General features: G+C 51.7%; 1 protein-coding gene across 1 annotated transcript in view; it reads right to left on the bottom strand.

The window, feature by feature from the left end:
- Window positions 1-12,967, bottom strand: part of LOC149867722 (uncharacterized) — a 74,476-nt gene extending 61,509 nt beyond the window's left edge. Inside the window, exon 1 of the mRNA XM_090046021.1 lies at window positions 12,886-12,967. The gene's annotated coding sequence lies outside the window, so the exon portion shown is untranslated. The remainder of the gene's footprint in view (window positions 1-12,885) is intronic.
- Window positions 12,968-23,985: the final 11,018 nt, after the last annotated feature.

Raw genomic sequence — 23,985 nt, 5'->3', positions numbered from 1 at the left:
GTGTGCCTTTTCAAGGGCCAAAGACCCCCTACAAAAGAAGCACGCAAACCCTCTCTGTACTGCTTGCAAGCAAGAGCTTGCAATAGCGCTCCACCTGATTCTCACTATTAGAGCCTCTCGAGTGGAAAAAGCCATAGCTTGCCCCACTGAGTGTGGCATGGTGGGCACGGCAGGCCTTCCCGGGAATGGACCTCGAGGACCTAATCCTTCCCTCCCTCGTGCTGTTGAAGCGATTGGGCGCTTTTCGCTTCTGTTATGTGGGTGTTAATCTGGAGTGTCCTCCGACCAGCAACATCTACACATGCATGAAGTTGGAGCGACTCAGAAAAGGCCACGCGGCTGCTCTGGTACTCTGGAGGGTGCAGCTGCTGTAGGAGACTGGCATCCACCATGCCCAGTCAGGGGCATGGACCAAGGTGGTCAAGGGGCCGAAGGCCTGCTGCACCAAGGCCCCCGCTCGCCGGAGCTTAGCAACAGGTTCGCACCTCTTGCAGCCCCAGCAGAGCCTGCTCAGGTCCCGCAGGCAACCCAGGCTCAACCACAGCTACTGGCCCCGCTCTCCCCAAGACAAAACGAAAGGGGTTTGTTGTGGGAGACTCCATCCTGCGGGGACCGAGGGGGCAATCTGCCACCCCAACCCCTTAGCCCGGGAAGTCTGCTGCTTCCCGGGGGCCCGCATCCGAGACATTGCGGAGAGGATCCCGCAGCTCCTCCGGCCCACAGACCACTACCCCATGCTCCTTATTCACGTGGGCACCAATGACATGGCTCGGAGCACCCCCAGCCAGGTCATGAGGTGCTACAGGGAGTTGGGAGCGGGGCTTAGGCGTCTGGGAGCTCAGGTGGTGTTTTCATCAATCCTCCCAGTCTCGGGCTATGGGCTAAGGAGGGAGAGGAGGATCCACGCAGTGAACCAAAGACTGCGGAGCTGGTGTCATCGGGAAGGCTTTGGCTTCTATGACCACAGCCCGCTCTTTGGCGAGAGAGGCAGCGAGCTGCTGGGAAGAGATGGCCTCCATCTCTCTCCCCTGGGGAGGAGGCTCTTCTCAGCCAGGCTGGCTGACCTGCTCCACCGGGCTTTAAACTAAGCCCGCTGGGGGATGGGGGGACGACTGCCACTGCTGGCCCGCTGAGCGACCCTTGCAAAGCCAGCAGACCAAGGCACTTAAGGGAGCCTACCCCTGCCCCAGCCCTGGCACAATCTGTGGGCAAGGCAAGAGCCCCCAAGGGCACACTTGCCTGCCTGTACACTAATGCCAGGAGCCTGGGCAACAAGCAGGACGAGCTCGTCCTCCTGCTCAGTGCAAAGAAATATGATGTCATTGGGATAACGGAGACCTGGTGGGACTCCACCCATGACTGGACCACGGGGATAGAGGGCTATACCCTGTACAGGAGGGATCGTGTTGACAAAAGGGGCGGGGGTGTAGCTCTCTATGTGAAGGAAAGCTACATGTCCCTGCAAGCTGATGTTGGCGACCGGCATGGACAGCTAGAGACCCTCTGGGTAAAAATTCGTGGGAAAAACAGCACAGGGGACACAACGGTGGGAGTCTACTACAGACCTCCCATGCAAAGTCCTGAGCTTGACCAGGAGTTCGCCCGGGAACTGACTGAGGCCGCTTGCTCCAGGACCTTGGTTGTCATGGGTGACTTCAATTACCCGGACATCTCCTGGGAAGATCACTCAGCTAAATCTGAGCGGGCGCAAAGCTTTCTCTCGTGCGTGGATGACCTCTACCTGACTCAAGAAGTCTATGGGCCAACGAGAGGCAAAGCGCTGCTCGACCTGGTACTGGCTACGGGGGACGACCTAATCAGCGACTTAGTGATCGATGGGAAGCTGGGTGACAGCGACCACGAGCTGATCACCTTCACCATCTGCCGTAAAGCTGGCAAGTCAGTCAGCAACACAGAAGTCCTTGACTTCAGAAAAGCCAACTCTGACAAGCTCAAGAGGCTTGTCGGTCAGGCCCTCGGGGACCGTGACCCCAGGGAGATGGGAGTTCAAGAAGAATGGTTGCTTCTCAAGGAAGCGATCCTCAGTGCACAAGCTAAATCTATTCCAACACGGAGGAAAGGCAGCAAGAAGGCACAGCAGCCCTCCTGGCTCTCTAGAGACCTAGCGGACCTCCTGCGGCTAAAAAGGAAAGCTTACAAAGGATGGAGGACGGGATTCACCTCCAAGGAGGATTACTCCGCGCTGGTCCGGTCCTGCAGGGAGCAAACCAGGAAAGCCAAGGCTGCAACTGAACTCCAACTAGCTTGAAGCATCAAGGCCAACAAAAAGTCCTTTTTCAGATATGTGGGGAGCCGGAGGAAAAGCAAGGACAATGTTGGACCGCTGCTAAACCAGATGGGGCAACTGACAACTGACGCCCAGGAAAAAGCCAACCTATTAAATAGGTACTTTGGATCAGTCTTTCATCAGTCCCATGGGACGCCCATGCCTGCTATGGGACAGGGAGATCCGGGTGAGGGGGATCCCCTACCCTCCATAAACGCTGACCTCGTGAAGGAACACCTTGAGAAGCTGGATACCTTCAAGTCAGCCGGCCCTGACAATCTGCACCCCAGGGTACTCGAGGAGCTGGCGAGCGTCATAGCCTAGCCCCTGGCACGGGTCTTTGAAAACTCCTGGCGCTCTGGTGTAGTGCCCGAAGACTGGGAGAAGGCCAATGTGGTGCCGATCTTCAAGAAAGGGAGGAGAGTGGATCCGGCTAACTACAGGTCTATTAGCCTGACTTCTGTCCTGGAGAAGATCTTAGAAAAGTTTATTAAGGAGGCCATCCTTGAGGGACTGGCCCAGACTAACATCCTAAGGGATAGCCAGCACGGGTTTGTTGCGGGTAGGTCTTGTTTGACCAATCTCATTTCCTTCTACGACCAGGTGACCTATCACCTGGACAAGGGAGAAGAGATTGATGTCATATATCTTGACTTCAAAAAAGCTTTTGATCTGGTATCCCACGATCACCTCTTGGCCAAACTGCCCAGTTGTGGCCTTGGCTCCACCGCGATCCGCTGGCTGGGAAACTGGCTCCGTGGTCGGACCCAGAGGGTTGTGATTGATGGCAGTCACTCATCGTGGTGCCCTGTGACCAGTGGGGTCCCTCAAGGCTCTGTCCTGGGACCCATCGTGTTCAACATCTTCATTAATGATGTGGACATTGGAGTCAGGAGTGGACTGCCCAAGTTCGCCGATGACACCAAACTTTGGGGCAAAGCATCCATGCCAGAAGACAGGCAGGTGATCCAGGCTGACCTGGACAAGCTCAGCAAATGGGCAGACGAGAACCTCATGGTGTTTAACACCGAAAAATGCAAGGTTCTCCACCTTGGGAGGAAAAACCTGCAGCTTCCTTATAGGCTCGGCAGTGCTACGTTGGACAGCACTACAGAAGAAAGAGACTTGGGTGTCATCATTGACCACAAGATGAACATGAGCCTCCAATGCGATGCTGCGGCTAGTAAAGCGACCAAAACGCTGGCTTGCATCCATAGATGCTTCTCGAACAAATCCCGGGACGTCATTCTCCCTTTGTACTCTGCCTTGGTGAGGCCGCAGCTGGAGTACTGCGTCCAGTTTTGGGCTCCACAATTCAAAAAGAATGTGGAGAAGCTTAAGAGAGTCCAGAGTAGAGCCATGCACATACTCAGAGGTCAGGAAAACAGACCTTACAACGACAGGCTGAGAGCCATGGGACTCTTTAGCCTGGAAAAGTGCAGGCTCAGGGGTGATCTGATGGCCACCTACAAGTTTATCAGGGGTGACCACCAGGATCTGGGGGAACGTTTGTTCACCAGAGCACCCCAAGGGATGACGAGGTCGAATGGTCACAAACTCCTGCAAGACCGTTTCAGGCTGGACATAAGGAAGAATTTCTTTACTGTCCGAGCCCCCAAGGTCTGGAACAGCCTGCCATCGGAGGTGGTTGAAGCACCTACATTGAACACCTTCAAGAGTAAATTGGATGCTTATCTTGCTGGGATCCTATGACCCCAGCTGACTTCCTGCCCTTTGGGCAGGGGGCTGGACTCGATGATCTCCCGAGGTCCCTTCCAGCCCTAATGTCTATGAAATCTATGAATTTCCTTTAGGAAGCCACCCCGGAGGATGTGCGCACTAGCCACTTGCTTAGCCATCACTTGCTGGGGATTGCTCCATGAGCTGCTACGGGGCTAACGATCTCCACCCATGCTTATAACTAGGGATCCTGGTTATAATCCCCAAGTTTCAGATTTTAAAAAGGTAACCCAAAATCCACATTTTTTCCATGATTAAATGGAACAGCACTAATATATATATACAAAAGGTGTGGATTTGGGGTTATTTTTAAACTAAAAATTGGGTTTGTTTGTTTTTTTAAATCAGGAACAACCAGGATCCCTGCTTATAACAGGTTTCTATCCTCTCTGCACATGGGGTACAGAGGAGATCTTGCAACCCACGCTCACCAGAGGGTTACAGCTGCATTCTTGACATCAGCGGTGTCTCGGCAAACAGAGGATCCCCGGTCTACGCTGGCTCACCTCCTGGATCCCTCCTTGTGCCGTGATGTTTCTAAACTCCCACTAACACCATAGCAGGATAAATTAAGTATAACACCAAATGCCTTTCATACAAGATGTGTGGCAGACTGAAATACCCGCCTCGCCATGTAGGTTTTTAGGGATAACTGTTTTCAACAGAGGGTCATTGCTCTTTTGCAAGCCATTTTGTAACGGCTTCGCTGTATACATTCAAAGGGGTCTGTATGAGAATGCAAAACCAGCAGCATAGCTGCACGTGGTACAGGATGAAGACAAGGCTGAAGTAGACATGAGTTTCCAGGTCCCAAAGACTGATCAGCCCACAACCCCAAACAGTTTTGCCAGCCCCAAGTGTTGAAAAATTAATGGCATTTTCAAACAATAAATTTGAAGTTCTCGTTCCTTCTGCTTTGATTTTTTTTTAAGCCACCGGGGCTTATGTTTTCACCCCTCCTGTGTAAGCCTAAGCACTGCAGACTTCCTCCCTTTCAGTCCCCCCCCCCCCAAACAAAAGGCTCAGGTTGCTCAATTCCTGGAGTTCAGGGACTGCAAGACTTCCTAATAATGCCCAATATGATGAAAACTTGTACTTGAGATCACAAGAGCTGTCCATGACGGCCTTCAAGGAGAAGTGGGCTTGTACTGCAGGGCAGGGATGAACGTTAAAGTACAACAAACAGTGCTTAGTGTTTCAAATCCCATTGTCATGGAAACCTCTTCGTACAGAAAAGCCTGTTTTTGCAGCATCTCAACTGACCGGGTATCTAGAAGGGACTTGGAGATCCAAGATGCAAACTGCATGAGGAAGACGCGCTTTGTCTTAAATGCGGCTGATCCAAGATGCTGTAAAGAGGCAAGGCTTCCACTGTCCTGCTCTCCCCTTCCCTCACTTCCCACCCAAATTTTGTGTCCCTCATTTCATCCACTGGCATCTCTCCCTGTGATTTTTGCTTATATCAGTTTTCTCAGTACACCGTTGAAAACCTTTCCTGGATAAGTCATGAGGATGGAGGAGGTCATCTCATTGCGAGAGCCTGACTTCTTTATGCCTGGGGCAGCGACTTCCAGAAATGCGATCTCCAAACTGCGATCTTCAAACCCAAGGGAGGTTGGTTTCTGCGCGGGTCTGCGGCTAGTTCTGCCTTGTACCAGAAATTTGGGACCGACCGTGTGGAACAGAATCGCCGCAGCCCGGTCGCAGGCCAAAAAGACTAAAAATGGTGTGGATTCACGCAAAATGAAGAGCAAGCATTTCTCGCCACTTCTCCCTCGAGCAAGTCGGGAAGGCTCAGGGCTGTTGCAGATTCATTTGTAATCTAGACATTTGGTTTAACTCACAGCTGTGAGCTTTTAGGGCTAAAACTGCAACAGCAATGAATAGCAGAAGAGTGTTTTTCCTTGGCAGGTCTCCATGCCCAGCACTGCGACTTGTGTCCTGGGGCATAGATGCACATGACCCTGATGCTGCTATTGCAGCCGCAACTATCTGCTAATTTTGTTCAAAGCAATCACCTTCCTCATTTACAAGCAGTACTCCGAGTCTGAGCAACAATGAGGCAGCTAGAGGTCTCCAGAGAAGATGTACATTAAGGAAATATAGGAAGGAACATCCCTGAGGATGGATTTCCACCGCTCCCCCTTGCCTTCCCCGCACGCAGCAATGAGGCAGGCTATGAACTGGAGGAGTTCATCCATCACAAAAGCTCTGACCCCTGACCCTTACCGGCAGCATCCTACCCGGCGGGTCACACCGGCAGCTCCTCGGCGACGTGGTCCCACTGAAATCCCCTCTACTGAATGACTGATCCTCTGGCTCCAAGGGGCCGAGAGTCTGCGAATAACCCTCTGAATTACCTCTCTTTGGGGGGGAACTTTACAGCACGCTCCACTGTCCTTCATGGGAAAACTCAGCAAGGCCCAGGCAATCCTTGCGGTCAGTTGTAGCACCCCCTTGCAGCAAGCCTATTTGCATTTGGATTCCTAAATGTCTTTACAAAATCAAGTCAAACCGTGCTCTCAGATGAACAGCTGGCTCGTGGCAGGACGCTCTGCCATGAACCACCCTTGGATCTTAGAGAAGCCAACAGCTGTAGCGCGCGGCTCTAGACGCAGGTTCTGCATAGCACTACGCTCGCTCTCTGCTTCAAAATGCAGGGCCAACGGCCACTTCTTCCCCCAGAATGGATGCGGGACCCCCCCCAGCATTGCTGAAGGACCAGCACATCATTAAGCCACCTCGTAGGTTGGGAGTGGAGATACCAGCTACTATATTACACACATATTTGCAATGCATAAATGCACACCAGATGGGAAGGGCCAATTCACAGGGTTTGTTGCGTTACCTTTCACTGCATTGCATTATACATATGGGGCGGCAACTTCAGTAGCTGAACTAGAACATGGCCAGATCCTATCTGGTATTTTTAGTGGGCTACAGGAGGAAATGTACTGCCCTGGGATTGCTGAGATAACCTTATGGGTCTCTTCCCTAATTGATTTTCCAGTCACAGCTCAAGTTAATTATGCAAAGGCCGATTCTGTAACGCAAGCGGCATATTGAAGCACTGGGGCTAGTAGCTGCTTGTGTCAGATTTACCGATTCACGTTTAGGGCTGAGAAATCCTGTCTAGTTCAGTCCAAGCGATGCCAAACTTGCAGACTGCTGGTCGCCAAAGCCTGCCAGCTTCCTGCTAAGGGTTCACAAAATAGCAGACCTCGCAGCAGAGCAGCGGCGAGCCTAGCCACAGGCTCGTTACAGGAAGCAGTGGACTAACCCCAAACTTAGGACTCTATACGCACTCCTATTTCCAAGTTCCCAGGCTTGAAAAGGAGCCCCCATGCCCAGCTCCCCAGCTGATTCCTGTACCATCTACCTGCTATGTGCTCAGGCAGCATCCTTAGTACTTAATTGTCTGGGACGTTCAGGGTGCCAACCTATCCAACTCTACTGGGAAGACGGGCAGAGGCCGTATGACAACATACATATCTCCTTGCTGGATCTACAGACAGGCTCAGACGTTGTGGCCGTGCTCAGGACATGGTAGGGGCTCAAGATCCCCTCTCTGCAGGTCATCTGGGATCTGCTCACCTAGGTCCAGGATATGAGCAGCTTTGCAAGGTTACTGGGTGACTGATGGATAGAGGCATGGCATGAAACCAAAGGGACGGTTGGGCTTGTCATGCCTCTCTCTGCTGTTCAAAGCCATCACATTGCTTGCAGGGCCACGTGGGATGGATAATCTGAACAGATGCAAAGCCCTTTCTGTTCAGGTGCAGAGTGAGTTGGGCAAGTCTCAGCCCAGGTCCCACTGGCTCCCAGATCTGATGCCTCTGCAGGTGGCCTCCTCAGAGGCCAAAATGGTGATGGGAGATCTTCTGGGTCTAGGCTGATGCACAACAGGAGGGGCAGCACGGGTGATGCTTGCACAGGCAGCGCTCGGTCTGTGGAGGGACAGAGGACAGATGCCCCAGGACATCCACATCAGCACCCAAGAAATCATACTACGAAACCCCCCAACTTCCTTCCCCTGACAGCTGAAACCAAACAGCTCACAAGTCTTCAGAAGCAGCAATAGGAGGAGCCCCCTCGAGGCAAACCCACAGCTTCCTAACGAGAGCCTCCCATTCAATTAGCCAGATTATGGGGCTGCAAAGTACAATAATTCCGTCAATAATATGGGACCGTTGGACTGCATTTGCATTAGCATAAATGAGTGTTAATGTGCCACTGAACTAATCTGGTATGACAGCAATTGGCTGATACCCAATGACGCGGGGGGCCTGGAGCCATGCTCGCCCTCTGTCCTCTTCCAGGGCCATTCCCAACACCGGAGGACAGGCAGCTTGAGCGGGGAAGGGACGGCAGCACCCGAGACGCTGAACTGCACGGCCCCACCAGCTCTTTTCACAGCACTGAGAAGTGGTTTACATGATGCTCTTCCTGCAGGAGTGTGTCTGTGTGTGTGTGGGGGGGTGTTCCCTTGCCATCCGCCTCTCAGTCTGGTTTGTCTGGTCTGTCTCTGAAAGTCTTAGGCTTAGGGGACTCCAGCACTTTTCCTGGAGGAGTCTTCCACAGGCTAATCTGCTGCCGTGTCAGGAAGATTTCCAGTTATGCCGCTTCCCTCTGCCTTCTCCATTTCACTGCTTTCCATCCAGTCACTTCTCGTGCCTTGCCTAACTAAAGAATGACTCTTCCCTGCTTGGTGCCAACACCCTTCCCGCGGGGACGGCTGGAGCGTCGTGGCAAGTTATTTATGGAAAAGGCCTTGATTTTGCTCTGCTGGACTCAGTGCCGACCGAGGGGGACAACAGTATTGCAAGGGTGAAAACCACCCGCCCTAGACAAGAGCGTGACGATTGCTCATTACCGTAGCACGAGTGGCCACGAGCCATTTAGCACGTACAGGCTAGCGTATACAAAATGTCCTGTACCAGGAACCAGATCTCCTGACCTGTGCAATGATTCAGTGCTAAAAATGAATCCATCGGATTCCTGATGCTACCCACAAAATGTACAATGTATTCTCCCCTTTCATGCTTAAACTATACGTCTTCTCCCAATGCACACGTACAACCGTAACTCCACATCACTGCACCCCATCCCATTACAAGCTGCTTGCTACATGCAGCATTTTTTCTTCCATCAGCACAGTATCCATGTACATCCTTGGTGCCATGTATTTAAGTAAATGCTTTGTACTGGTGATCCAGACTGGGGTTCACGGATGGTGGCTACAGGTTGAACAAGTACAGTTGGTCCCTGGGCACCCCTTCTTTCCCAGCCCAATCCCTCTTCACTCTCTAGTTCACAGAGCACCTAACGTCCAAACTGATTTTCCCTTCCAATCTGCGGCCAACCGGGAGATATAAAAGCCATCATCAGCTGAAGATACGGCCCAATTCGGTTACGGCCCGCAATGCTAATGAAATGTCAGCCTCAATCAATCCGATTCTGATCAGCCGTGTTCAAGTAGGAGCAGGTAGAGGAGGGCTAGGAGGGTGGATCAGAGGAATGGAGAGCATGTCCTGAGTCTTACACCGTTCGGCCGATGCAGCCCCGCAGACAGACAGTCGAAAGCGGCCCCGATCACTCTCTATAAACACAGCAGGGAGCAAACAGCAGGGAAAGCAAAGATCTGTTTAGGCTAAAGGACATTGGCTCAAGAACAAATGGACAGAAACTGGCTGTTAATAAACTGAGGCAGGAAATTAAAAGGGCTCCAATCAACGGAGGATGAAGCCTTCTCAAGGGGGTGAATGGAGTAAACTGCGCAACCAGCTGCGAGACGGCACCTGAAAGGGGTGAGGGAGTTTGTGACGCCGGGGGTTGAGCTCAGCCACTCAGGAGATCCCTTCTTGCCCTCGGTCAGGTTGTGCGGCGATGCCCTTGCAGACACCTGGGGGCACCTAATGCAGAGCTTGGCCCCGTCAGTCCATGCCAAGGATGCAACCCCCAAATCCTGACTTCTGTCTAAACCAGCACACAGAGATAAACCCTCCACGCGGGAAAACAAGGAAGCGGGAGCCCAACTGGGCAAAACGGCGAGCAGAAAACCTTTCCTAGTGCCACACGTTGGACGGCGCCGTCTAAGAAACCAGCAGCGACAGTCCTCCTTCAACGGGGCAAATCCTCGCCTCGATTTTACCCGTGCTGCAGCTCTAGGCAGTGGAGCGACTTTGATTTTTCTCCAGGGTAAAGGAGCAAACCAAGTCCCAGGTGGCCCAAACACATGCTCTCCTTTTGTCCCTAAGTCCCACTCAGCTGTAGGCTGGCCCCGCACACCTTTCCTATGTCCCAATCTGTGGCTGTCGCTCCCCTCCCACCCTCACCAGTCTGCGCGTGGCTTTTCTGACCCCCATCTCACCTGCGGCCTCTCTCGTCCTCCTCCAGCCACCTTTCATCTTTGTTCCAACAAACATCACAATATTTTCTTTGTGCCTCCTTCTCCCTTTGCTGTCTCTTGTGCTCTAATTTAATTTAATTTAGCCCTTTTGGGGTACGACTGTCACTTTGTTCTGCCTGTGCAGCCCACGCCACGATAAGGGCTCCAGTGCATATCCAGGGCTACTATTGCACCCATCTGCACCCACCTGTCACTCTCCGGGCAGGATACAGGGGCAGGTAAGCATTCATCTCATATCTTGGGAAATCAAAGCAAAGAGGTTCAGAGCCTGGATGGGGTCGAGCAGGTGGCTAGTGGTCCCCTGGGTCCGGGATCTGAGCTAGCCAAATGACTCCAAGACAACTCTACAGACTTCATGTGACTCACTCCAGGTTTGCACCCACGTGAGTAGGCATGAAGATGAGATCAGGCCCCTGCCTCCGCTTGCAGAAAGAGAGGCATGACGTTACACTTGTGTCATCTTTTTTTCCTAAAAATGACTACCGTTTGCAGGAAAGAAGCATCTCTCCGGCCTGGTTTTGGCTAAGGGCGCATTCGTTTGACATGGGGGCTGTGACATCTCCATTACTGCAAGTCTTTTCAGCATGTTCAACAAACATAAATTTGGTTTTGCTCACTCAGGGAAGATCCTGCCTTGGGCAGAGGGTTGGACTAGGGCCCTCCCAGCTCTGCTTTTCTATGACTCTATACCAAGAGGAAAAAAAAATCCCTGGCTGAATACTCCCCTCCGAGTCTGCTTTGATGCACCGGAAACAGGCGCTCCATCCTTGCTAAGTTGCGTCGGCAAATAACAAGCCTCCACCTCTTTGCAGGGGCCTCGCGGTCTCAGTTTCACACAAAACGACAGCTGCGTAAAGCCAGCAACCGGGGGCCGTGCCAGGTAAAGGCTGGAAACCATCCTTATTACAGAAACTGTGAGTCAAAACAAACCGGCCAGACAACAGGTAGGCGGAAGATGCGGTGTCGCATCCTTGCTTCTCCAGCTGGGGAGGGACACGCAGCACGTCCCGGCCCCACCGCCAGCCCATTCCTCACCTGCCCTCAAGGAACCAGATGTCCGACACAAATCCATCTCCTACCGGGCTACAAACCGCACGTCCGGGGTCTCGGATGAGCTCAGCGAGCCAGGGTCCGAGGCCTCTCGCATCTGTGGCTACAGGTGTCGCAACCGAAACACCGCCCTTTAAAACTGGCGCAGAGCCCCCCTATGCAGGCGGGACGCGGTTTCGAGCATCGCACAGGAAGAGCTGGGCACGGAGCCGAGTTCGTTTGCCGCTAAGGTCATTAACTCCTCATTGCGGGGACCAGAGCTGGGAATTCGGGATCGCCTATGGGAGCTCCCGGGGCACACCGCGATGCAAGTTTACTTCTCCCACGTCCAGGATCAGTCTCACACGACCGTCCGTGTCAGGCAGACGAACCCGGGCTCGCCACCGGAGTCCCCGAGGCTGCTCGGAGCACGGCCGGACGCCAGCCGCCAGCGTGGCTACCCCGACGGGCAGTTTAATTTGGAAAGCAATGGAGGAAAATCTGAAACGCAGCTCCGTTTCTCGGCACACCTCCATTTCACCACCGCGACGCAAGACCGGCTATCCTGCCCTGACCTGCGGGGAGCCGGGTGCCTTCACAAAGGCATTTGCACACGCATCCGTGCAAGCAACCGCTCCTGGGCGCAGGGCAAGCTCATCAGGCCGGCACCAGAAACAATAACGGAGGCAGGGAGGCACCCACACGACAATGGCAGAAAGGCCTTCCCCTCCGGCCGGGGAATCGCTGCGCCCGACATCCTCCCGCGACCCGGCTACCCGGTGCGGGCATCCCGCCCTCCCGCGTCCTGGGGAGGACGACGTTAGGAGCCAGGATGGAGAAACGGATTTAAAAAAAGAAAGAAAGAAAGAAAAAGAAATGACTCACTGGCATCCCACGGGCTCGGCCGCCTTCGCTTCCAACAATTAAGCTCCTGCCACTGGGAACCCGTCCGTGCCCGCCGGGGAAGGCGGCCAGCGGCCAGCCGGGATGGCTGGGCTGGGAAAGTTGTCTTAGCCGCTGCTATTAAACCCCCGTTAGACGAGGAGGGCTGAAACCCCGGTGCGCCGAGGGCGGCCGCTGGCATGCCAGCCCCGCAGCCGCCGGCGCGGTCATCACGCCCGGCTGGTGAGGCGCTGGGGCCTGGCGCGCGGTCGCGGGGGCGGCCAGCTGGCCCCAGGGGCACCCGACAAGACGCCGGCTGCCGGGGCCTTCGCGAGCGGGGCAGGGTGCAGCCTTTGTCGCGGTGCCTGGTGCCCCCTCACGCAGCACCGGCGAGGGGAGGGGAGGGGGGCAGCCCAGGGGATTTGGGAACCAGGGGTTTCAACCTCGCCCTGTGCTCGGGCAGGGGAGAAGCCCCCGCCCCGCGTGGGGACCCGGGGCAGGGAGGGAGGGACGCGCCCGCCCGCCCGCACGCACGCACCTGCCGCCGCCGGCTCCTGCGGGACGCTCCTGCCTCGCGCCTTTGTTGCGCGGCGCCGCCCGCAGCCCCCGCCCGCTTCGCTGCGTCGCCACGGCAACCCCGGCCGCGCCGATTGGGCGCCGGCGGCAGCCGCGGGGCTCCGCCCCCAAGCGGGGAGGGGCGGGGCTGGGAGCGGGGGGCTCAAGGGGGTGAAGCTGGCAGGAGGGGGTCCAGGGTGCCGGGGGCTGCAGGGGGTGAGGGTTAGGGATAGAGTTAAATTTAGGGTTAGGATTAGGATTCGAGTTAGGGTTAGGGATAGAGTTACCATTAGGATTAGGACTAGAGTTAGGATTAGGATTGGAGTTAGAGTTAGGGTTAAGATTCAAGTTAGGGTTAGGAATAGAGTTAGGAATACAGTTAGGATTAGGATTACAGTTAAGGTTAGGGATAGAGTTACGGTTAGGATTAGAGTTAGGGTCAGGATTAGAATTATAGTTCGGGTTCGGATTAGAGTTAGGGTTAGGGATGGAGTTATGGTTAGGATTAGGAGCAGAGTTAGAATTAGGATTGGAGTTAGAGTTAGGGTTAAGATTCAAGTTAGAGTTAGGGTTGGGGATAGAGTTAGGGCCAGGAATGCAGTTAGGATTAGAGTTAGGGTTAGGATTAGAGTTCAGGTTAGGTATAGAGTTATGGTTAAGATTAGAGTTATAGTTAGGGTGAAGGTTAGGATTAGAGTTCGGGTTAGGATTAGAGTTATGGTTAGGGTTAAGGTTAGGATTAGAGTTAGGGTTAGGATTAGAGTTAGGGTTAGGGTTAAGGTTAGGATTAGAGTTATAGTTAGGGTTAAGGTTAGGATTAGAGTTAGCGTCCCCCGCCTGTGCAGAGAGAAAGGAGAAGCTGTAGGGCAGCTGGGTTGTCCTGGGTGGTGCAGAGCAAAGCACGTGGAGGGTGATGTTGAACCAGGACAGAGGCGAAGTCCTGCACTGAGGAGGGAGTGATCCCGTGCAGCAGCACTGGCTGGGGGTGAGGGGCTGGGCAGTGGACAGTAAGATGAATAGGAGCCACCCGCGTGCCCTGGTTGCCAGGAAGGCTAACGGCATCTGGGCTGCGTTGGTAGGAGTGTTGCCACTTCGAGGGCAGTGACTCTTCCCCTCTATTCAGCACTGGGGAGGCCACATCTGGAGTCCTATGTCCAGGTGTGGGCCCCCGCTACAGACAGGATGTGGATGTGTTGGAGGGCAACAAAAAGGGTTGGGGGCTGGGGGACATGACTTGCCAGGAGAGGCTGAGGGAACCGGGCTGATTTGGTCTGCAGAAGAGAAGTGCGAGGAGGGATTTGATAGCAGCCTTCAGCTGCCTGCAGGGGGGCTAGCTAGAAAGAGGATGGAGCTGGGCTGTTCTCAGTGGCAGCAGGCAACTGAACAAGGAGCAATGGGCTCAAGCTGCAGCAAGGGAAGCTGAGGCTGGAAATCAGGAAAAACTTCCTCACAAGGAGGCTATTAAAACACTGGACCAGGTTACCCAGAGCGGTGGTGCAGTCTCCATCCTTGGAGGTTTTTAAGCCCCTGGCAGACAAAGTCTTGGCTGGGATGACGTAGATGGGGCTGGCCCTGCTTGGAGCAGGGGGTTGGACTAGATGTGACCTCCTGAGCTCCCTTCAGCCCTTATTTTCTACGATACTATATTCAGTGCTCAGCGGGGTGCCATGGGATCCCCTGAAAGGCCATGAGATCCTGCCAAGGGTGCCACAGATGCCAGGCCGTGGTAGCAGCCTCAGGTGGGCAAACATGACTCATAAGATGTAGCCAGAGATTGCAAACAGGAATCCACTGGGCTCGGGGCGGATCTACAATCCCGACGAGGGGGCGTAGAGGGGGCAAGGCATCATCACACGTAACACAACATCTATTTTTCTCCGCTCAAAGAGAAACTGGAAGTTTTACTGATATGCGAGGAGGACCAGTGCTACTCTTCAATGGAAAAACAAGCAGAGAAAAAAAGAAATGCAGCGATTGGAGCACGCACCCGTTCTCTAGATTATATGTAGAGCTTAAAGATCATAACAAACTAGGCAAAAAAAGAAATCAAAATAGTCCAAAGATAGTGTGTCCTTTACCCCTGTGGTCATGATAGCTAAATGCACGTCTCTTATTCAGATTAATAGAATAACATTTAGCCACTTTAAGAGTCTTGACACTGCCTCCAATACTTCACTGACAGTCGTGTGCAGGGATCTGGTTTTCTCTGATTTTAAAAAAGTTCCCAATTTTCGGTTTAAAAGAAGTAACCCCAAATCCACATTTTTCCTTGATTAAAATGAAACACCACTAATATAGAGATATATGTCCTCTGGTTGATGCATCTGCTGGGCGTTGCTTTGGCAGCTGTGGATTCGTCCCGACGGGCTCAGCCTCCAGCTCACGGACTTGCAGCGGCCAAGGGGAAAGACGCGTTTGCCACTGGCGGTTTCAACAGGGAGCGCTTGGGTGGCTCCGTGATGGGACGGGACGGGCAGAAATTGGGGCAGAGGTGGACACCTTTGGTTGGGGCTTGGAAATGTGGCTCTGCAAGGAGTGGGCTCAAAAGCGCGTGAACATTAAAGTGGACAATGCAGTTTCCCTTTGGCCAGTGATTTATTTGGAAGTGTTTGTAATGGAGAGAAGATACAACCAGTGCTACGACCACAAGCACTGTTGTGAGGACCTTGGTCATGTTGCTCTTAGACGAATAGTCTCTTCTGTTTGGGAAGAGGACCTCCCGTCTCTCGGGCTAGTGTTAGGCTTCCCTGTCTCTGGGCCAAGCCGCAGGAGAGCAATGTCAAGCACTCATACACACCAAGTCGGGACCATGCCTGTGTGGACAGTTAAATGTTTTCACCGGTGTAAGAGGCAGTATAGAAAGGGAGTGCACAGACAATGCAACCCCCCTAGCCCGGGGTAATTGTGCCTAATCTGACAGAGAATTACCCTGAGAAGAATCAGAGGGAAAACCCTACTGGTGTAAATTAAACTGGTTTAGGTTTTATCTGTTCCTGACCATTCTGGATTAGCTATTTGTGACGGACAAACAGGCTACTACCACCAGCTCCCACCCACCTACTGGCAAAGTGCAGTAATACTGAGTGTGTCCCTCTGGGATAGCTGCACATCTGTCTGGTCCTGATCCAAGCACAATTTACACTGGACCACAATTATTTACACTGGATGACACTGATAGGGGGAAAGAGGTGGAGAGGAAAAGGGGAGTGAAAGCAGCATCCATAAAAACGGAATATTTGTTAACTAAATGGTGTGCTGCTCCTTTCAGAAACTGGGGGTTCAAAATGATTGAAATGGTCAGGAAAACCCATAATCGCTTTTTTATCAGCTCTAGTTGAACTCTAATAGAGCTGGCTGCTGTCTGCACATGAGAAATCCCATCTTAATCTAGTTATGGCTTCTTGTTTGCCTTGATCTGATTATGGCTTAATGCAAGTCCCTCTCTTTGGCTCTTCATTAGGCTGTCCAGCTCCGTTCCTTCTCCTTCCACATCCTGACGGGAGAGAGACCAGTTGAAGGATGTGCCTTTACTCTCATGTTGATCTCTCGAATGAGGTTATTGCTCATTTGTAAGCGTGAGGGACTGCCGGAGTGATAAAGATGCACTTGAGTGCACTGACCCTTTGCCGTACCTCCGTTCCCTCTAGCATCCACTTCCATTAAGGAAAATTAAGGAAGGTGACATGGAAAAGGGAGGCAGGTCCCAGGCCATTTGAAAGCCTGGCACTTAAGGTTGCCTGACTATCACAAGGTCTTGAAGATGCTGAACGCAGCTTATTCCTCGTATTTTTTGTTCCAGCTGTTGTTATAATTGATCTGTAGTCTCCGTCGCAACCTGGTCGCTGCTTGAAAGTTTGCTCTCAAAATGTCACATAGTGTAATAAGGTCAGAAACAGCCCAAACCAAAAGGGAGACAGAGGAACGCAGCGGCAACAACAAGATGACATTGTTAGTAATAGCAGGGGCCAAGAGCTCTCCTGCTGAGCTTGTCCACATGGTTAATAAGCTTTTAATGAAAGGAGAAGTAGGGTTGTTTGCATACAGGCGCAGAACGGGCTGGCTCAACACAGCAGTACTTCCCGCGCAGTTGTAGTCTCCTCTAGAAACTTGGCTGTCATGTTTAAGCATCAAATATCTCACGGCTCTGGGTAGAAGTGGGGAAAAGCCTCAAAAAATGGGCTTCAAAACTCAAAAAGCTTCGAAGAGCCCGTGGACATGCTGAGATCTCAAGGAAGAAGTCATAATCGCACCGTATTTCTGTGCCATCTCCTCTGACCACTGACTCATCCCAGCTACCCAAGGAGAGGTCTCGCCACTTTTTCCCACGCTACTTGAATGCCTGATTCTTGCTAGCGTCCCCAGTAAATCCTGCAACATCAATATGAAAGTGGTTGGTTTGATATTCCTTATTTTACTCGAGCAATTGATGGACCCTTTGTTGGATACATTAGGTATCCTTCTTAGGTATTGCACGAGTGGCCCTGATATTAGCCAAACACGGTTAATTTATGTCAGCAAGCTTACTAGCTAACACTGTGCTCGTGGTAAAAGGTACATGTGCATTTATCTTTATCTGTCCAAAGCAATGGCATGGAAAGCAAGCAGGCTGCTCACGCAGCACAGACACGCACAGGCAGAATGGGAGAGGCATGGGCTGCAGCTCCAGAGGCGTGGGTTCATCTCACTCCCAACTCGTAACACAGGCTGCCTCCTGGACCCCCAGCTGCAAATGGTACCTGCAGCAGCGTTTGAGGGTTGGAAGAGATTTGATTTTGGGGAATCCTTGTGTAAATGGTTGCCTGAGAGTTCAGGGGGTGGCACAGGAGACCCCTTTCAGTCCCACGCTCTTGCGATGCCGGCCCTGGCATCCCTGCGCGCCCTGGGGGCTACAGCGGCATGCCTTAACCTTGGCCTTGACTCACAGAGCATCTAGTTAAGCATTTAAGTGTCCGTGAGACGGAGCCTAGGTGCTGAATGTCTATCCTGAACATCTTGCCCTCTCACTGAATAGGTCACAGACAGCATTTTGTCATTGGGGGTGAGGTATTTTAAATTCTGCATTGATTTTAGGGATAGAATAATCAAATCATAGAAAATGAGGGTGGACGGGACCTCAGGTCACATCTAGTCCAATCCCCTGCTCCAAGCAGGACCAGCCCCAACTACATCATCCCAGCCAAGGCTTTGTCTACCCAGGTCTTAAACACCTTCAAGGATGGAGAGTCCACCACCTCTCTGGGTAACCTGTCCCAGTGCTTTACTTCCCTCCTAGTGAAAAAGTTTTTCCTAATATCCAACCTAAACCTCCCTTGCTGCAACTTGAGCCCATTGCTCCTTGTCCTGTCATCTGCCCCCACTGAGAGCAGCCCAGCTCCATCCCCTTGCAACCCCCCCATCATGTAGTTGAAGGCTGCTATCAAATCCCCCCCTCCGTTTTCTCTTCTGCAGACTAAATAAGCCCAGTTCCCTCCACCTCTCCTCATAACTAAGCCATGTGCCCCAGCCCCCTCACCCTTTTCATTGCCCTCCACTGGACTCTCTCCAACTTCTCTGCATATCTGATCTTGCCTCTCCCCCTGCCACGGTTAGACATTAAGGACTTTGCAAGTTTAATTATTACTCTGGGGGCTCCAAAACCGAGGGCTACAATGGCTCCAGAATTGTGATATCAGGCTGAACCTTGCTATATCCCGATACAGAAATGCAGGCTCTATATCAGTAGCACCAAGCCTGAACACGGTCATCAGAGCTGCTCTTCTTTTACAGGTCTTAAACCAGACTTGCATAAATAAATTGCTGGCGTCTAAACAACTCACCAAATAAAGCAGCGCACCAATTTAATAAAGTGGCTGATGGGGACGTCGATTTTACAACCCAGAGTTGTTTCAGTGCAATGCCTTGCTTTGGGGTCTGTCCAACTCCCACTTGGAGTCAATGCAAAGACTCCTGGTGATTTTAGGTGGGAGCGGCTTGGGCTTCTGCGGCATCTTCCAGCAGGGGATCAAAAAGCACTTTACAAACGTTACCCTGTTACCTGTGGTAAGGCCGCTATTGGCCCCTTTCCACCAAGGCAGAGAAAGTTCATGGCCCAACCGGACGTCTCCAGCAGAGCTAGGAAAGAGCCCTTACAACCTTGCCTCCTTCTTGTGCCTTTACCACCCGATCCCCCGTCCTTCCTCCCTTTGAAAGAAGTTATCATTTGGTTAAAAAAAACCCCAAAGCATCTCTTCATTAAGAGTAGTCTGCTGTGCTCCAATTATGCCTGGTTGACCTAGAGTTATTGCGCTGTTCAGAGAGACCATAAAGAGAGCTCAACGAGCTATTGCACAGATCGTTACACCTCCTTTGCCTGAACGGCTCTCAGGGCGAAGAGCTGTCTCAAATACCATCATGCCTCCATTTCCGGTGACTATTTAGAAGCAAGCCTATTTCTACCCACCAGAAAAAGAAAAAAACCCATTTTCCTGGCATAAGTGATGCTTGTGGATGCTGGCATCAGATGTTCGGACCACATCCTGCTTCTGCAGAAACCAGAGTGAAAAGGGCCAGGCAGCTGAGGAAGGACAGCTGGGCGCGCTGGTTCTCTCTTGTCCAAGAGGCTCTTTGTCAGGACTGGTACTCCAGTTACAGCCAATATGAAAGACCAGCAGGCCCAGTTGGGCTGGACGGGATCTGCTGGATGAGCACCGGTTTCTCTTGCTCACCGTCCTTTTGTTTGCAACGTTCAGTTTGGAGCCGAAGAAGAATTCAACCGTTTGGGTAAGCAGCGATCCTCCTCAATTACCGGAGCCAGCGGACTATGGCGCAGCGCCCCTGCTCTTTGAAGAGATCTTGTCCATTTTCAGTCTCTGTTTTTTGCCATCTTTCTGCTCCATTACTCGCCTGAGGCACCGCAGCAGATGGATGGCTCTTGTTCATTATGCCTCGAATTTGTCTTCTTCGGAGGCTCGGCATTTGTGTTGTTTTGTTGCTTAAACTGTAAATGCAACACTCCCTTCTTGATTTACTGGGGGGAGGGGTGGGGGAATAAAAAACCAACAAACAAACCACAAAACAAATTATTCCAATTTATTACGGCCATGGAGACCTACAATTCAGCTCAAACACCCCCACAGGTCAGCTTAGACCATGTCAATAGTTCATGACGACTGCATTACTGGCTCCTTTGTGGCTTTGCTCCCCTTTCTCACCTCCAAACATGGCTTGCTAGAGGAGGAAAAGGTTGGTTTAACACATCTGCTGTGTCTAATGTTTGCGTCCCAACACGTTCTCCCACGGATGAGGTTACGTTTTCACTACACTTGTGCTCAGTGCAACAAGGACAGTGCAACCCACCCCTGTTGTAGACATCCAACATGGAGATTCATCAGGGTTGACCTGAAGTTGCACACTCCTCTTGGAAATCATCATGGACCCGCATGGGTCCAGGGGCCTGATTCAGATCATTTCTGCTGCTCCTTGTTAACACCAGTTTAATTAAAGTCAACCCCTTAGTTACCTGGTTGGACAACTTATGCACCCTGGAAGATCTTATGAACATTAGCTCCTTATTTGCCCCAAAGCTTGAGCCCACCGCCAAGCTGTTATTAATGTCAGCGTAAGTAGGACTGGGCGTTTTGAGCATGAGACAGTGCAAGGAAGAGAAATGCTTGGATCCTTGCAATAAACTACTAGGAGAAGGTTTCAGACTGGATATAAGAAAAAAAGTCTTAACGGTTCATGTGACCAGACTCTGGAATAGACTCCCAGTGGGGGTGGTGCAGGCATCTATCCTGGAGAGCTTCGGAAGGAGACTGGACCCACACCTTGCTGGGGTTATTTGACCCCAGCGGTATTTCCTGCCCAGAGCAGGGGGCTGAACTCCATGATCTCACAAGGTCCCTTCCAGCCCTAAACTTCTGTGAGTCTGTGAATCCTGCATCCCTGACTCAGGCAACTAACCCCTTAGGCTCCCTAGGCTAGGGGCTGACCATCTGCTGACCTGTTTTGCATCTGGCTTTGTAACCCTTACAATGAATAGTATGTTCTTACAGTTACTCCATGAAATCAATGGATCCAATGCAGCTATCTGATCCATTGGGGTAAAATCCTAAGTTGCTCACTGCACTTTTCTGTTTCTCTTTGCAGCAAGTTCATGATGTACATGCGATCTGTTGAAAATTAACCAGTAGACCTCTTTAGAGAGGGCATCTACCTGCGTCTACATCCAGGCACGTATAGGCTTGGGATGAAATGATTTCCTTGGTCACTTTAAATGCTCAGGACAGTCTCGGCTGTACTGAATTTTCTGATGAGTTTCATTTGGTTTCAACAACCTGATTTCATCAGGCTGCTGGCCAAACAGGATGCCTTGGGAGAAAGGAGTAGGAGCTGAGGGCTGTAAAACCCTTCACACCCACTGCTGTGGAAGGTATGAGGCCTGATTGCTCAGGACAGTTCTGTAGCTTGTCGCTGTCAGGCTGTAGTTTGAATTCACCCCGGGTGAGGAGGGGCAAGCCGATGCTGGAAACCAATAGGTGATTACTGTTGCTCTCAGTCCCGGATGTCCACATCCTCAAGCAAACCACAGGGATTAAACTAACTTGCTTCTTGCCAGTGGGTCTGCAGAACGCCCAGAAGCTGAATATCCTTGGAGATGGCATGGGGAGGCTGTGCTCCTAGTACAGAGTGCACTGAACAGGGACTTGGATGTGGGCTGTCTTCCAGGCTCTCCCCCTGACCTGCTGGCAGACCTTGGACATATTGCTTCATTGCTCCATGCCTCAGTCTTCCCATTCTGTAAAATGGGACAAGTCATGAATGGGACTTCTTTCAGAAAGAGTTTTGAGATCTACCAGGGAAGGGCACTCTGTCAGAACCGGGCACACTTGCTTCTCAGTGGAGCGGGGAAGTTTGCACTGCCCTGTTCCTGCTGCTGATAAATTACCCTGCAAGGCTGAACTCCTCTGACAATGCAGCACCTTTCACCAGGCAGTAAATTCACTTTAAAAAATTCCATTATCCAGCAAATTGCATATTCCAAAGGGGGAATTCATAATCCACTTCAATGGCACTGAGTGGCAGAGGCCATTAGCATGACAATACATGGCTTTTTGGTGAGACAGCAATATAATTCACTCAGCCTTTAATGCTGGGCAGGGGGCTCTGCTCTTTACATAAAATACATAGTGCAAAACGCCTCCCTGTACATCGCTCTGTGATAAAGGGGCTGTTGCAACGAGGATAATTAGGAGGAGGCAGACACGCACTGAGACCACTGCACTGCAGCAGGGACTCATGGCGCTCTGGGTTGCACTGTCAACAATGTGCTCAAGGGGCCCATAAAGCTGTGTATTTTGGGAGGGGGAAGAAAATGAGTCGTTTGCCCCCCCTCACAGCAGCAGGGAACTGCTTCTATTGAGACGGAGCTTTGCTGATGTGAGGCAGCTGCTGCAGCTGGTTTTCGCTGCCTGCAAGCTATTGTTGATTCCTCCCCCCGTGCCTGTAGTTTGCTGAGAGCCCAGCACATCGCCAGCCCTTCCTGAAACGCATGACGCTGCTCAGAACGACATGCTATTCAACAGCATTGCACAAAAACACGAGGGAATATTTAATGGATAGCTCCCCAGATTAACCTCTCCGAATCTAATAAGGATGGAACTCAACCGGGCGGCTTGATGGCCTCGCAACAGTAATTACTGTTAAAAATCTAGCACACCATCTAGCACTTCATCCCCTAAATTAGCATGCTGGCTATTTTTGAGTTGGTAATTGGATTGGTGAATTACCATTGCCCTGGTAACTCTTGCTACTGATTTGTTTTCCATTCATCTCTGCTAAAATTAAAATGGAACAAAAACCTTCTACCTTACATGAAAAGAGACCATGCTGAACTGGCGAGATCCAAGCAAATCTTTTCTATGACAATTTGCTTTGTTTGTAACGAAGGACATGATCTTGCTGCCACTGAAGGGGATGGGAATGTTGCCTGTTAAGGGGCAGGGTTTTGTTGCTGAAAAAGTGCTTTTCATAAATGCAGTTTCCTATTTCCTTGTAAGCCCCTGCTTGTTCTTCAGCATAGGGAAAGGGCTCTATCAAAAGGCAAAGTCTATGCAGCATCCGCCAGTGAATAGGCTTCCGACACTCCACATGCGATTAAACAGAACAGCATCCAGCCGTTTAATGAAGGACAAGTAGGTCATATGCTGTCTCTATTTCCCTGCCCTGTGAGCTGAGCTATGGACAGACATTTAAAATGGCTTTTAATCTGCATCTGAACAGGAGCTGGGGGCGGCAGTGGGAGGTCCTTGTGACAGACTTTGTTGATGCTGATGGGAGCTCGATTTAGGGAGAGGTTTGTCTCCTGCTGTAAATCAACTGACTTCTGTGCCACATTTGTCCACATCCTTCCCAGTGTCATCGGCCTCCAACTGTGATGGGCAGAACATGCAGAGATGTCTCACATTTTAACATCTCTGAAGGGCTGGCAGACAGTAGAAACGCTTTCCATTTTTAATACTCTGGCCCCTGCCAGTGTTTCTCCATATCCCTTCCTCAGCCAATCCTGCTTGCAGCTCTTTCAGGAACATCTTGCAAAGGCTACTCTAACTCATGCTAGCTTCCAGCAGCTGCCAGGAAACAGAAGGAAGTCTTCGTCTCTCTTCTACTGGTAGAGAGGATGTGGCTGCAGAAGGGATAGGCAGGAAATGCTATGCCTTTCTTGCACCTCTGAGGTTGTCTAAAGTAGGGTCCTCTGTTCTGCGGCCAGGTAGGCAGGCTTGCGGGCTGTCGTGTGCTGATAGCACCATGCAACATGGATCCAGGCTCTGGAACAAGACCTCTGTCAATGTAGCTAGCAGTTAAAAAACCCACTCTCCCTTGTCTCTTAGAACTAGGCTTCCAAGGACCTAGCATACAGGCAGGTTGCCTCAAACTGACTGCAACAAACTCCTTGAAGAAATTGCTTATGGTGGTCAGATGTCCCTTGGCACAGATCACACGACCATTCAAAGACTCTTCCCCACCTTTGAAGAGCCCAGGAGCAGGAACTTTTTCAGCCCACATCTCTGAGCATCTTCCACTTTAAATCCTTCCCCAAGAATAA

This window comes from Crocodylus siamensis, chromosome 4, assembly GCF_052110815.1.
Source record: "Crocodylus siamensis isolate JL-2025a chromosome 4, ASM5211081v1, whole genome shotgun sequence".
Taxonomy (NCBI): Eukaryota; Metazoa; Chordata; order Crocodylia; family Crocodylidae; genus Crocodylus; species Crocodylus siamensis.
This window is presented reverse-complemented; position numbering and strand designations above follow the sequence as displayed.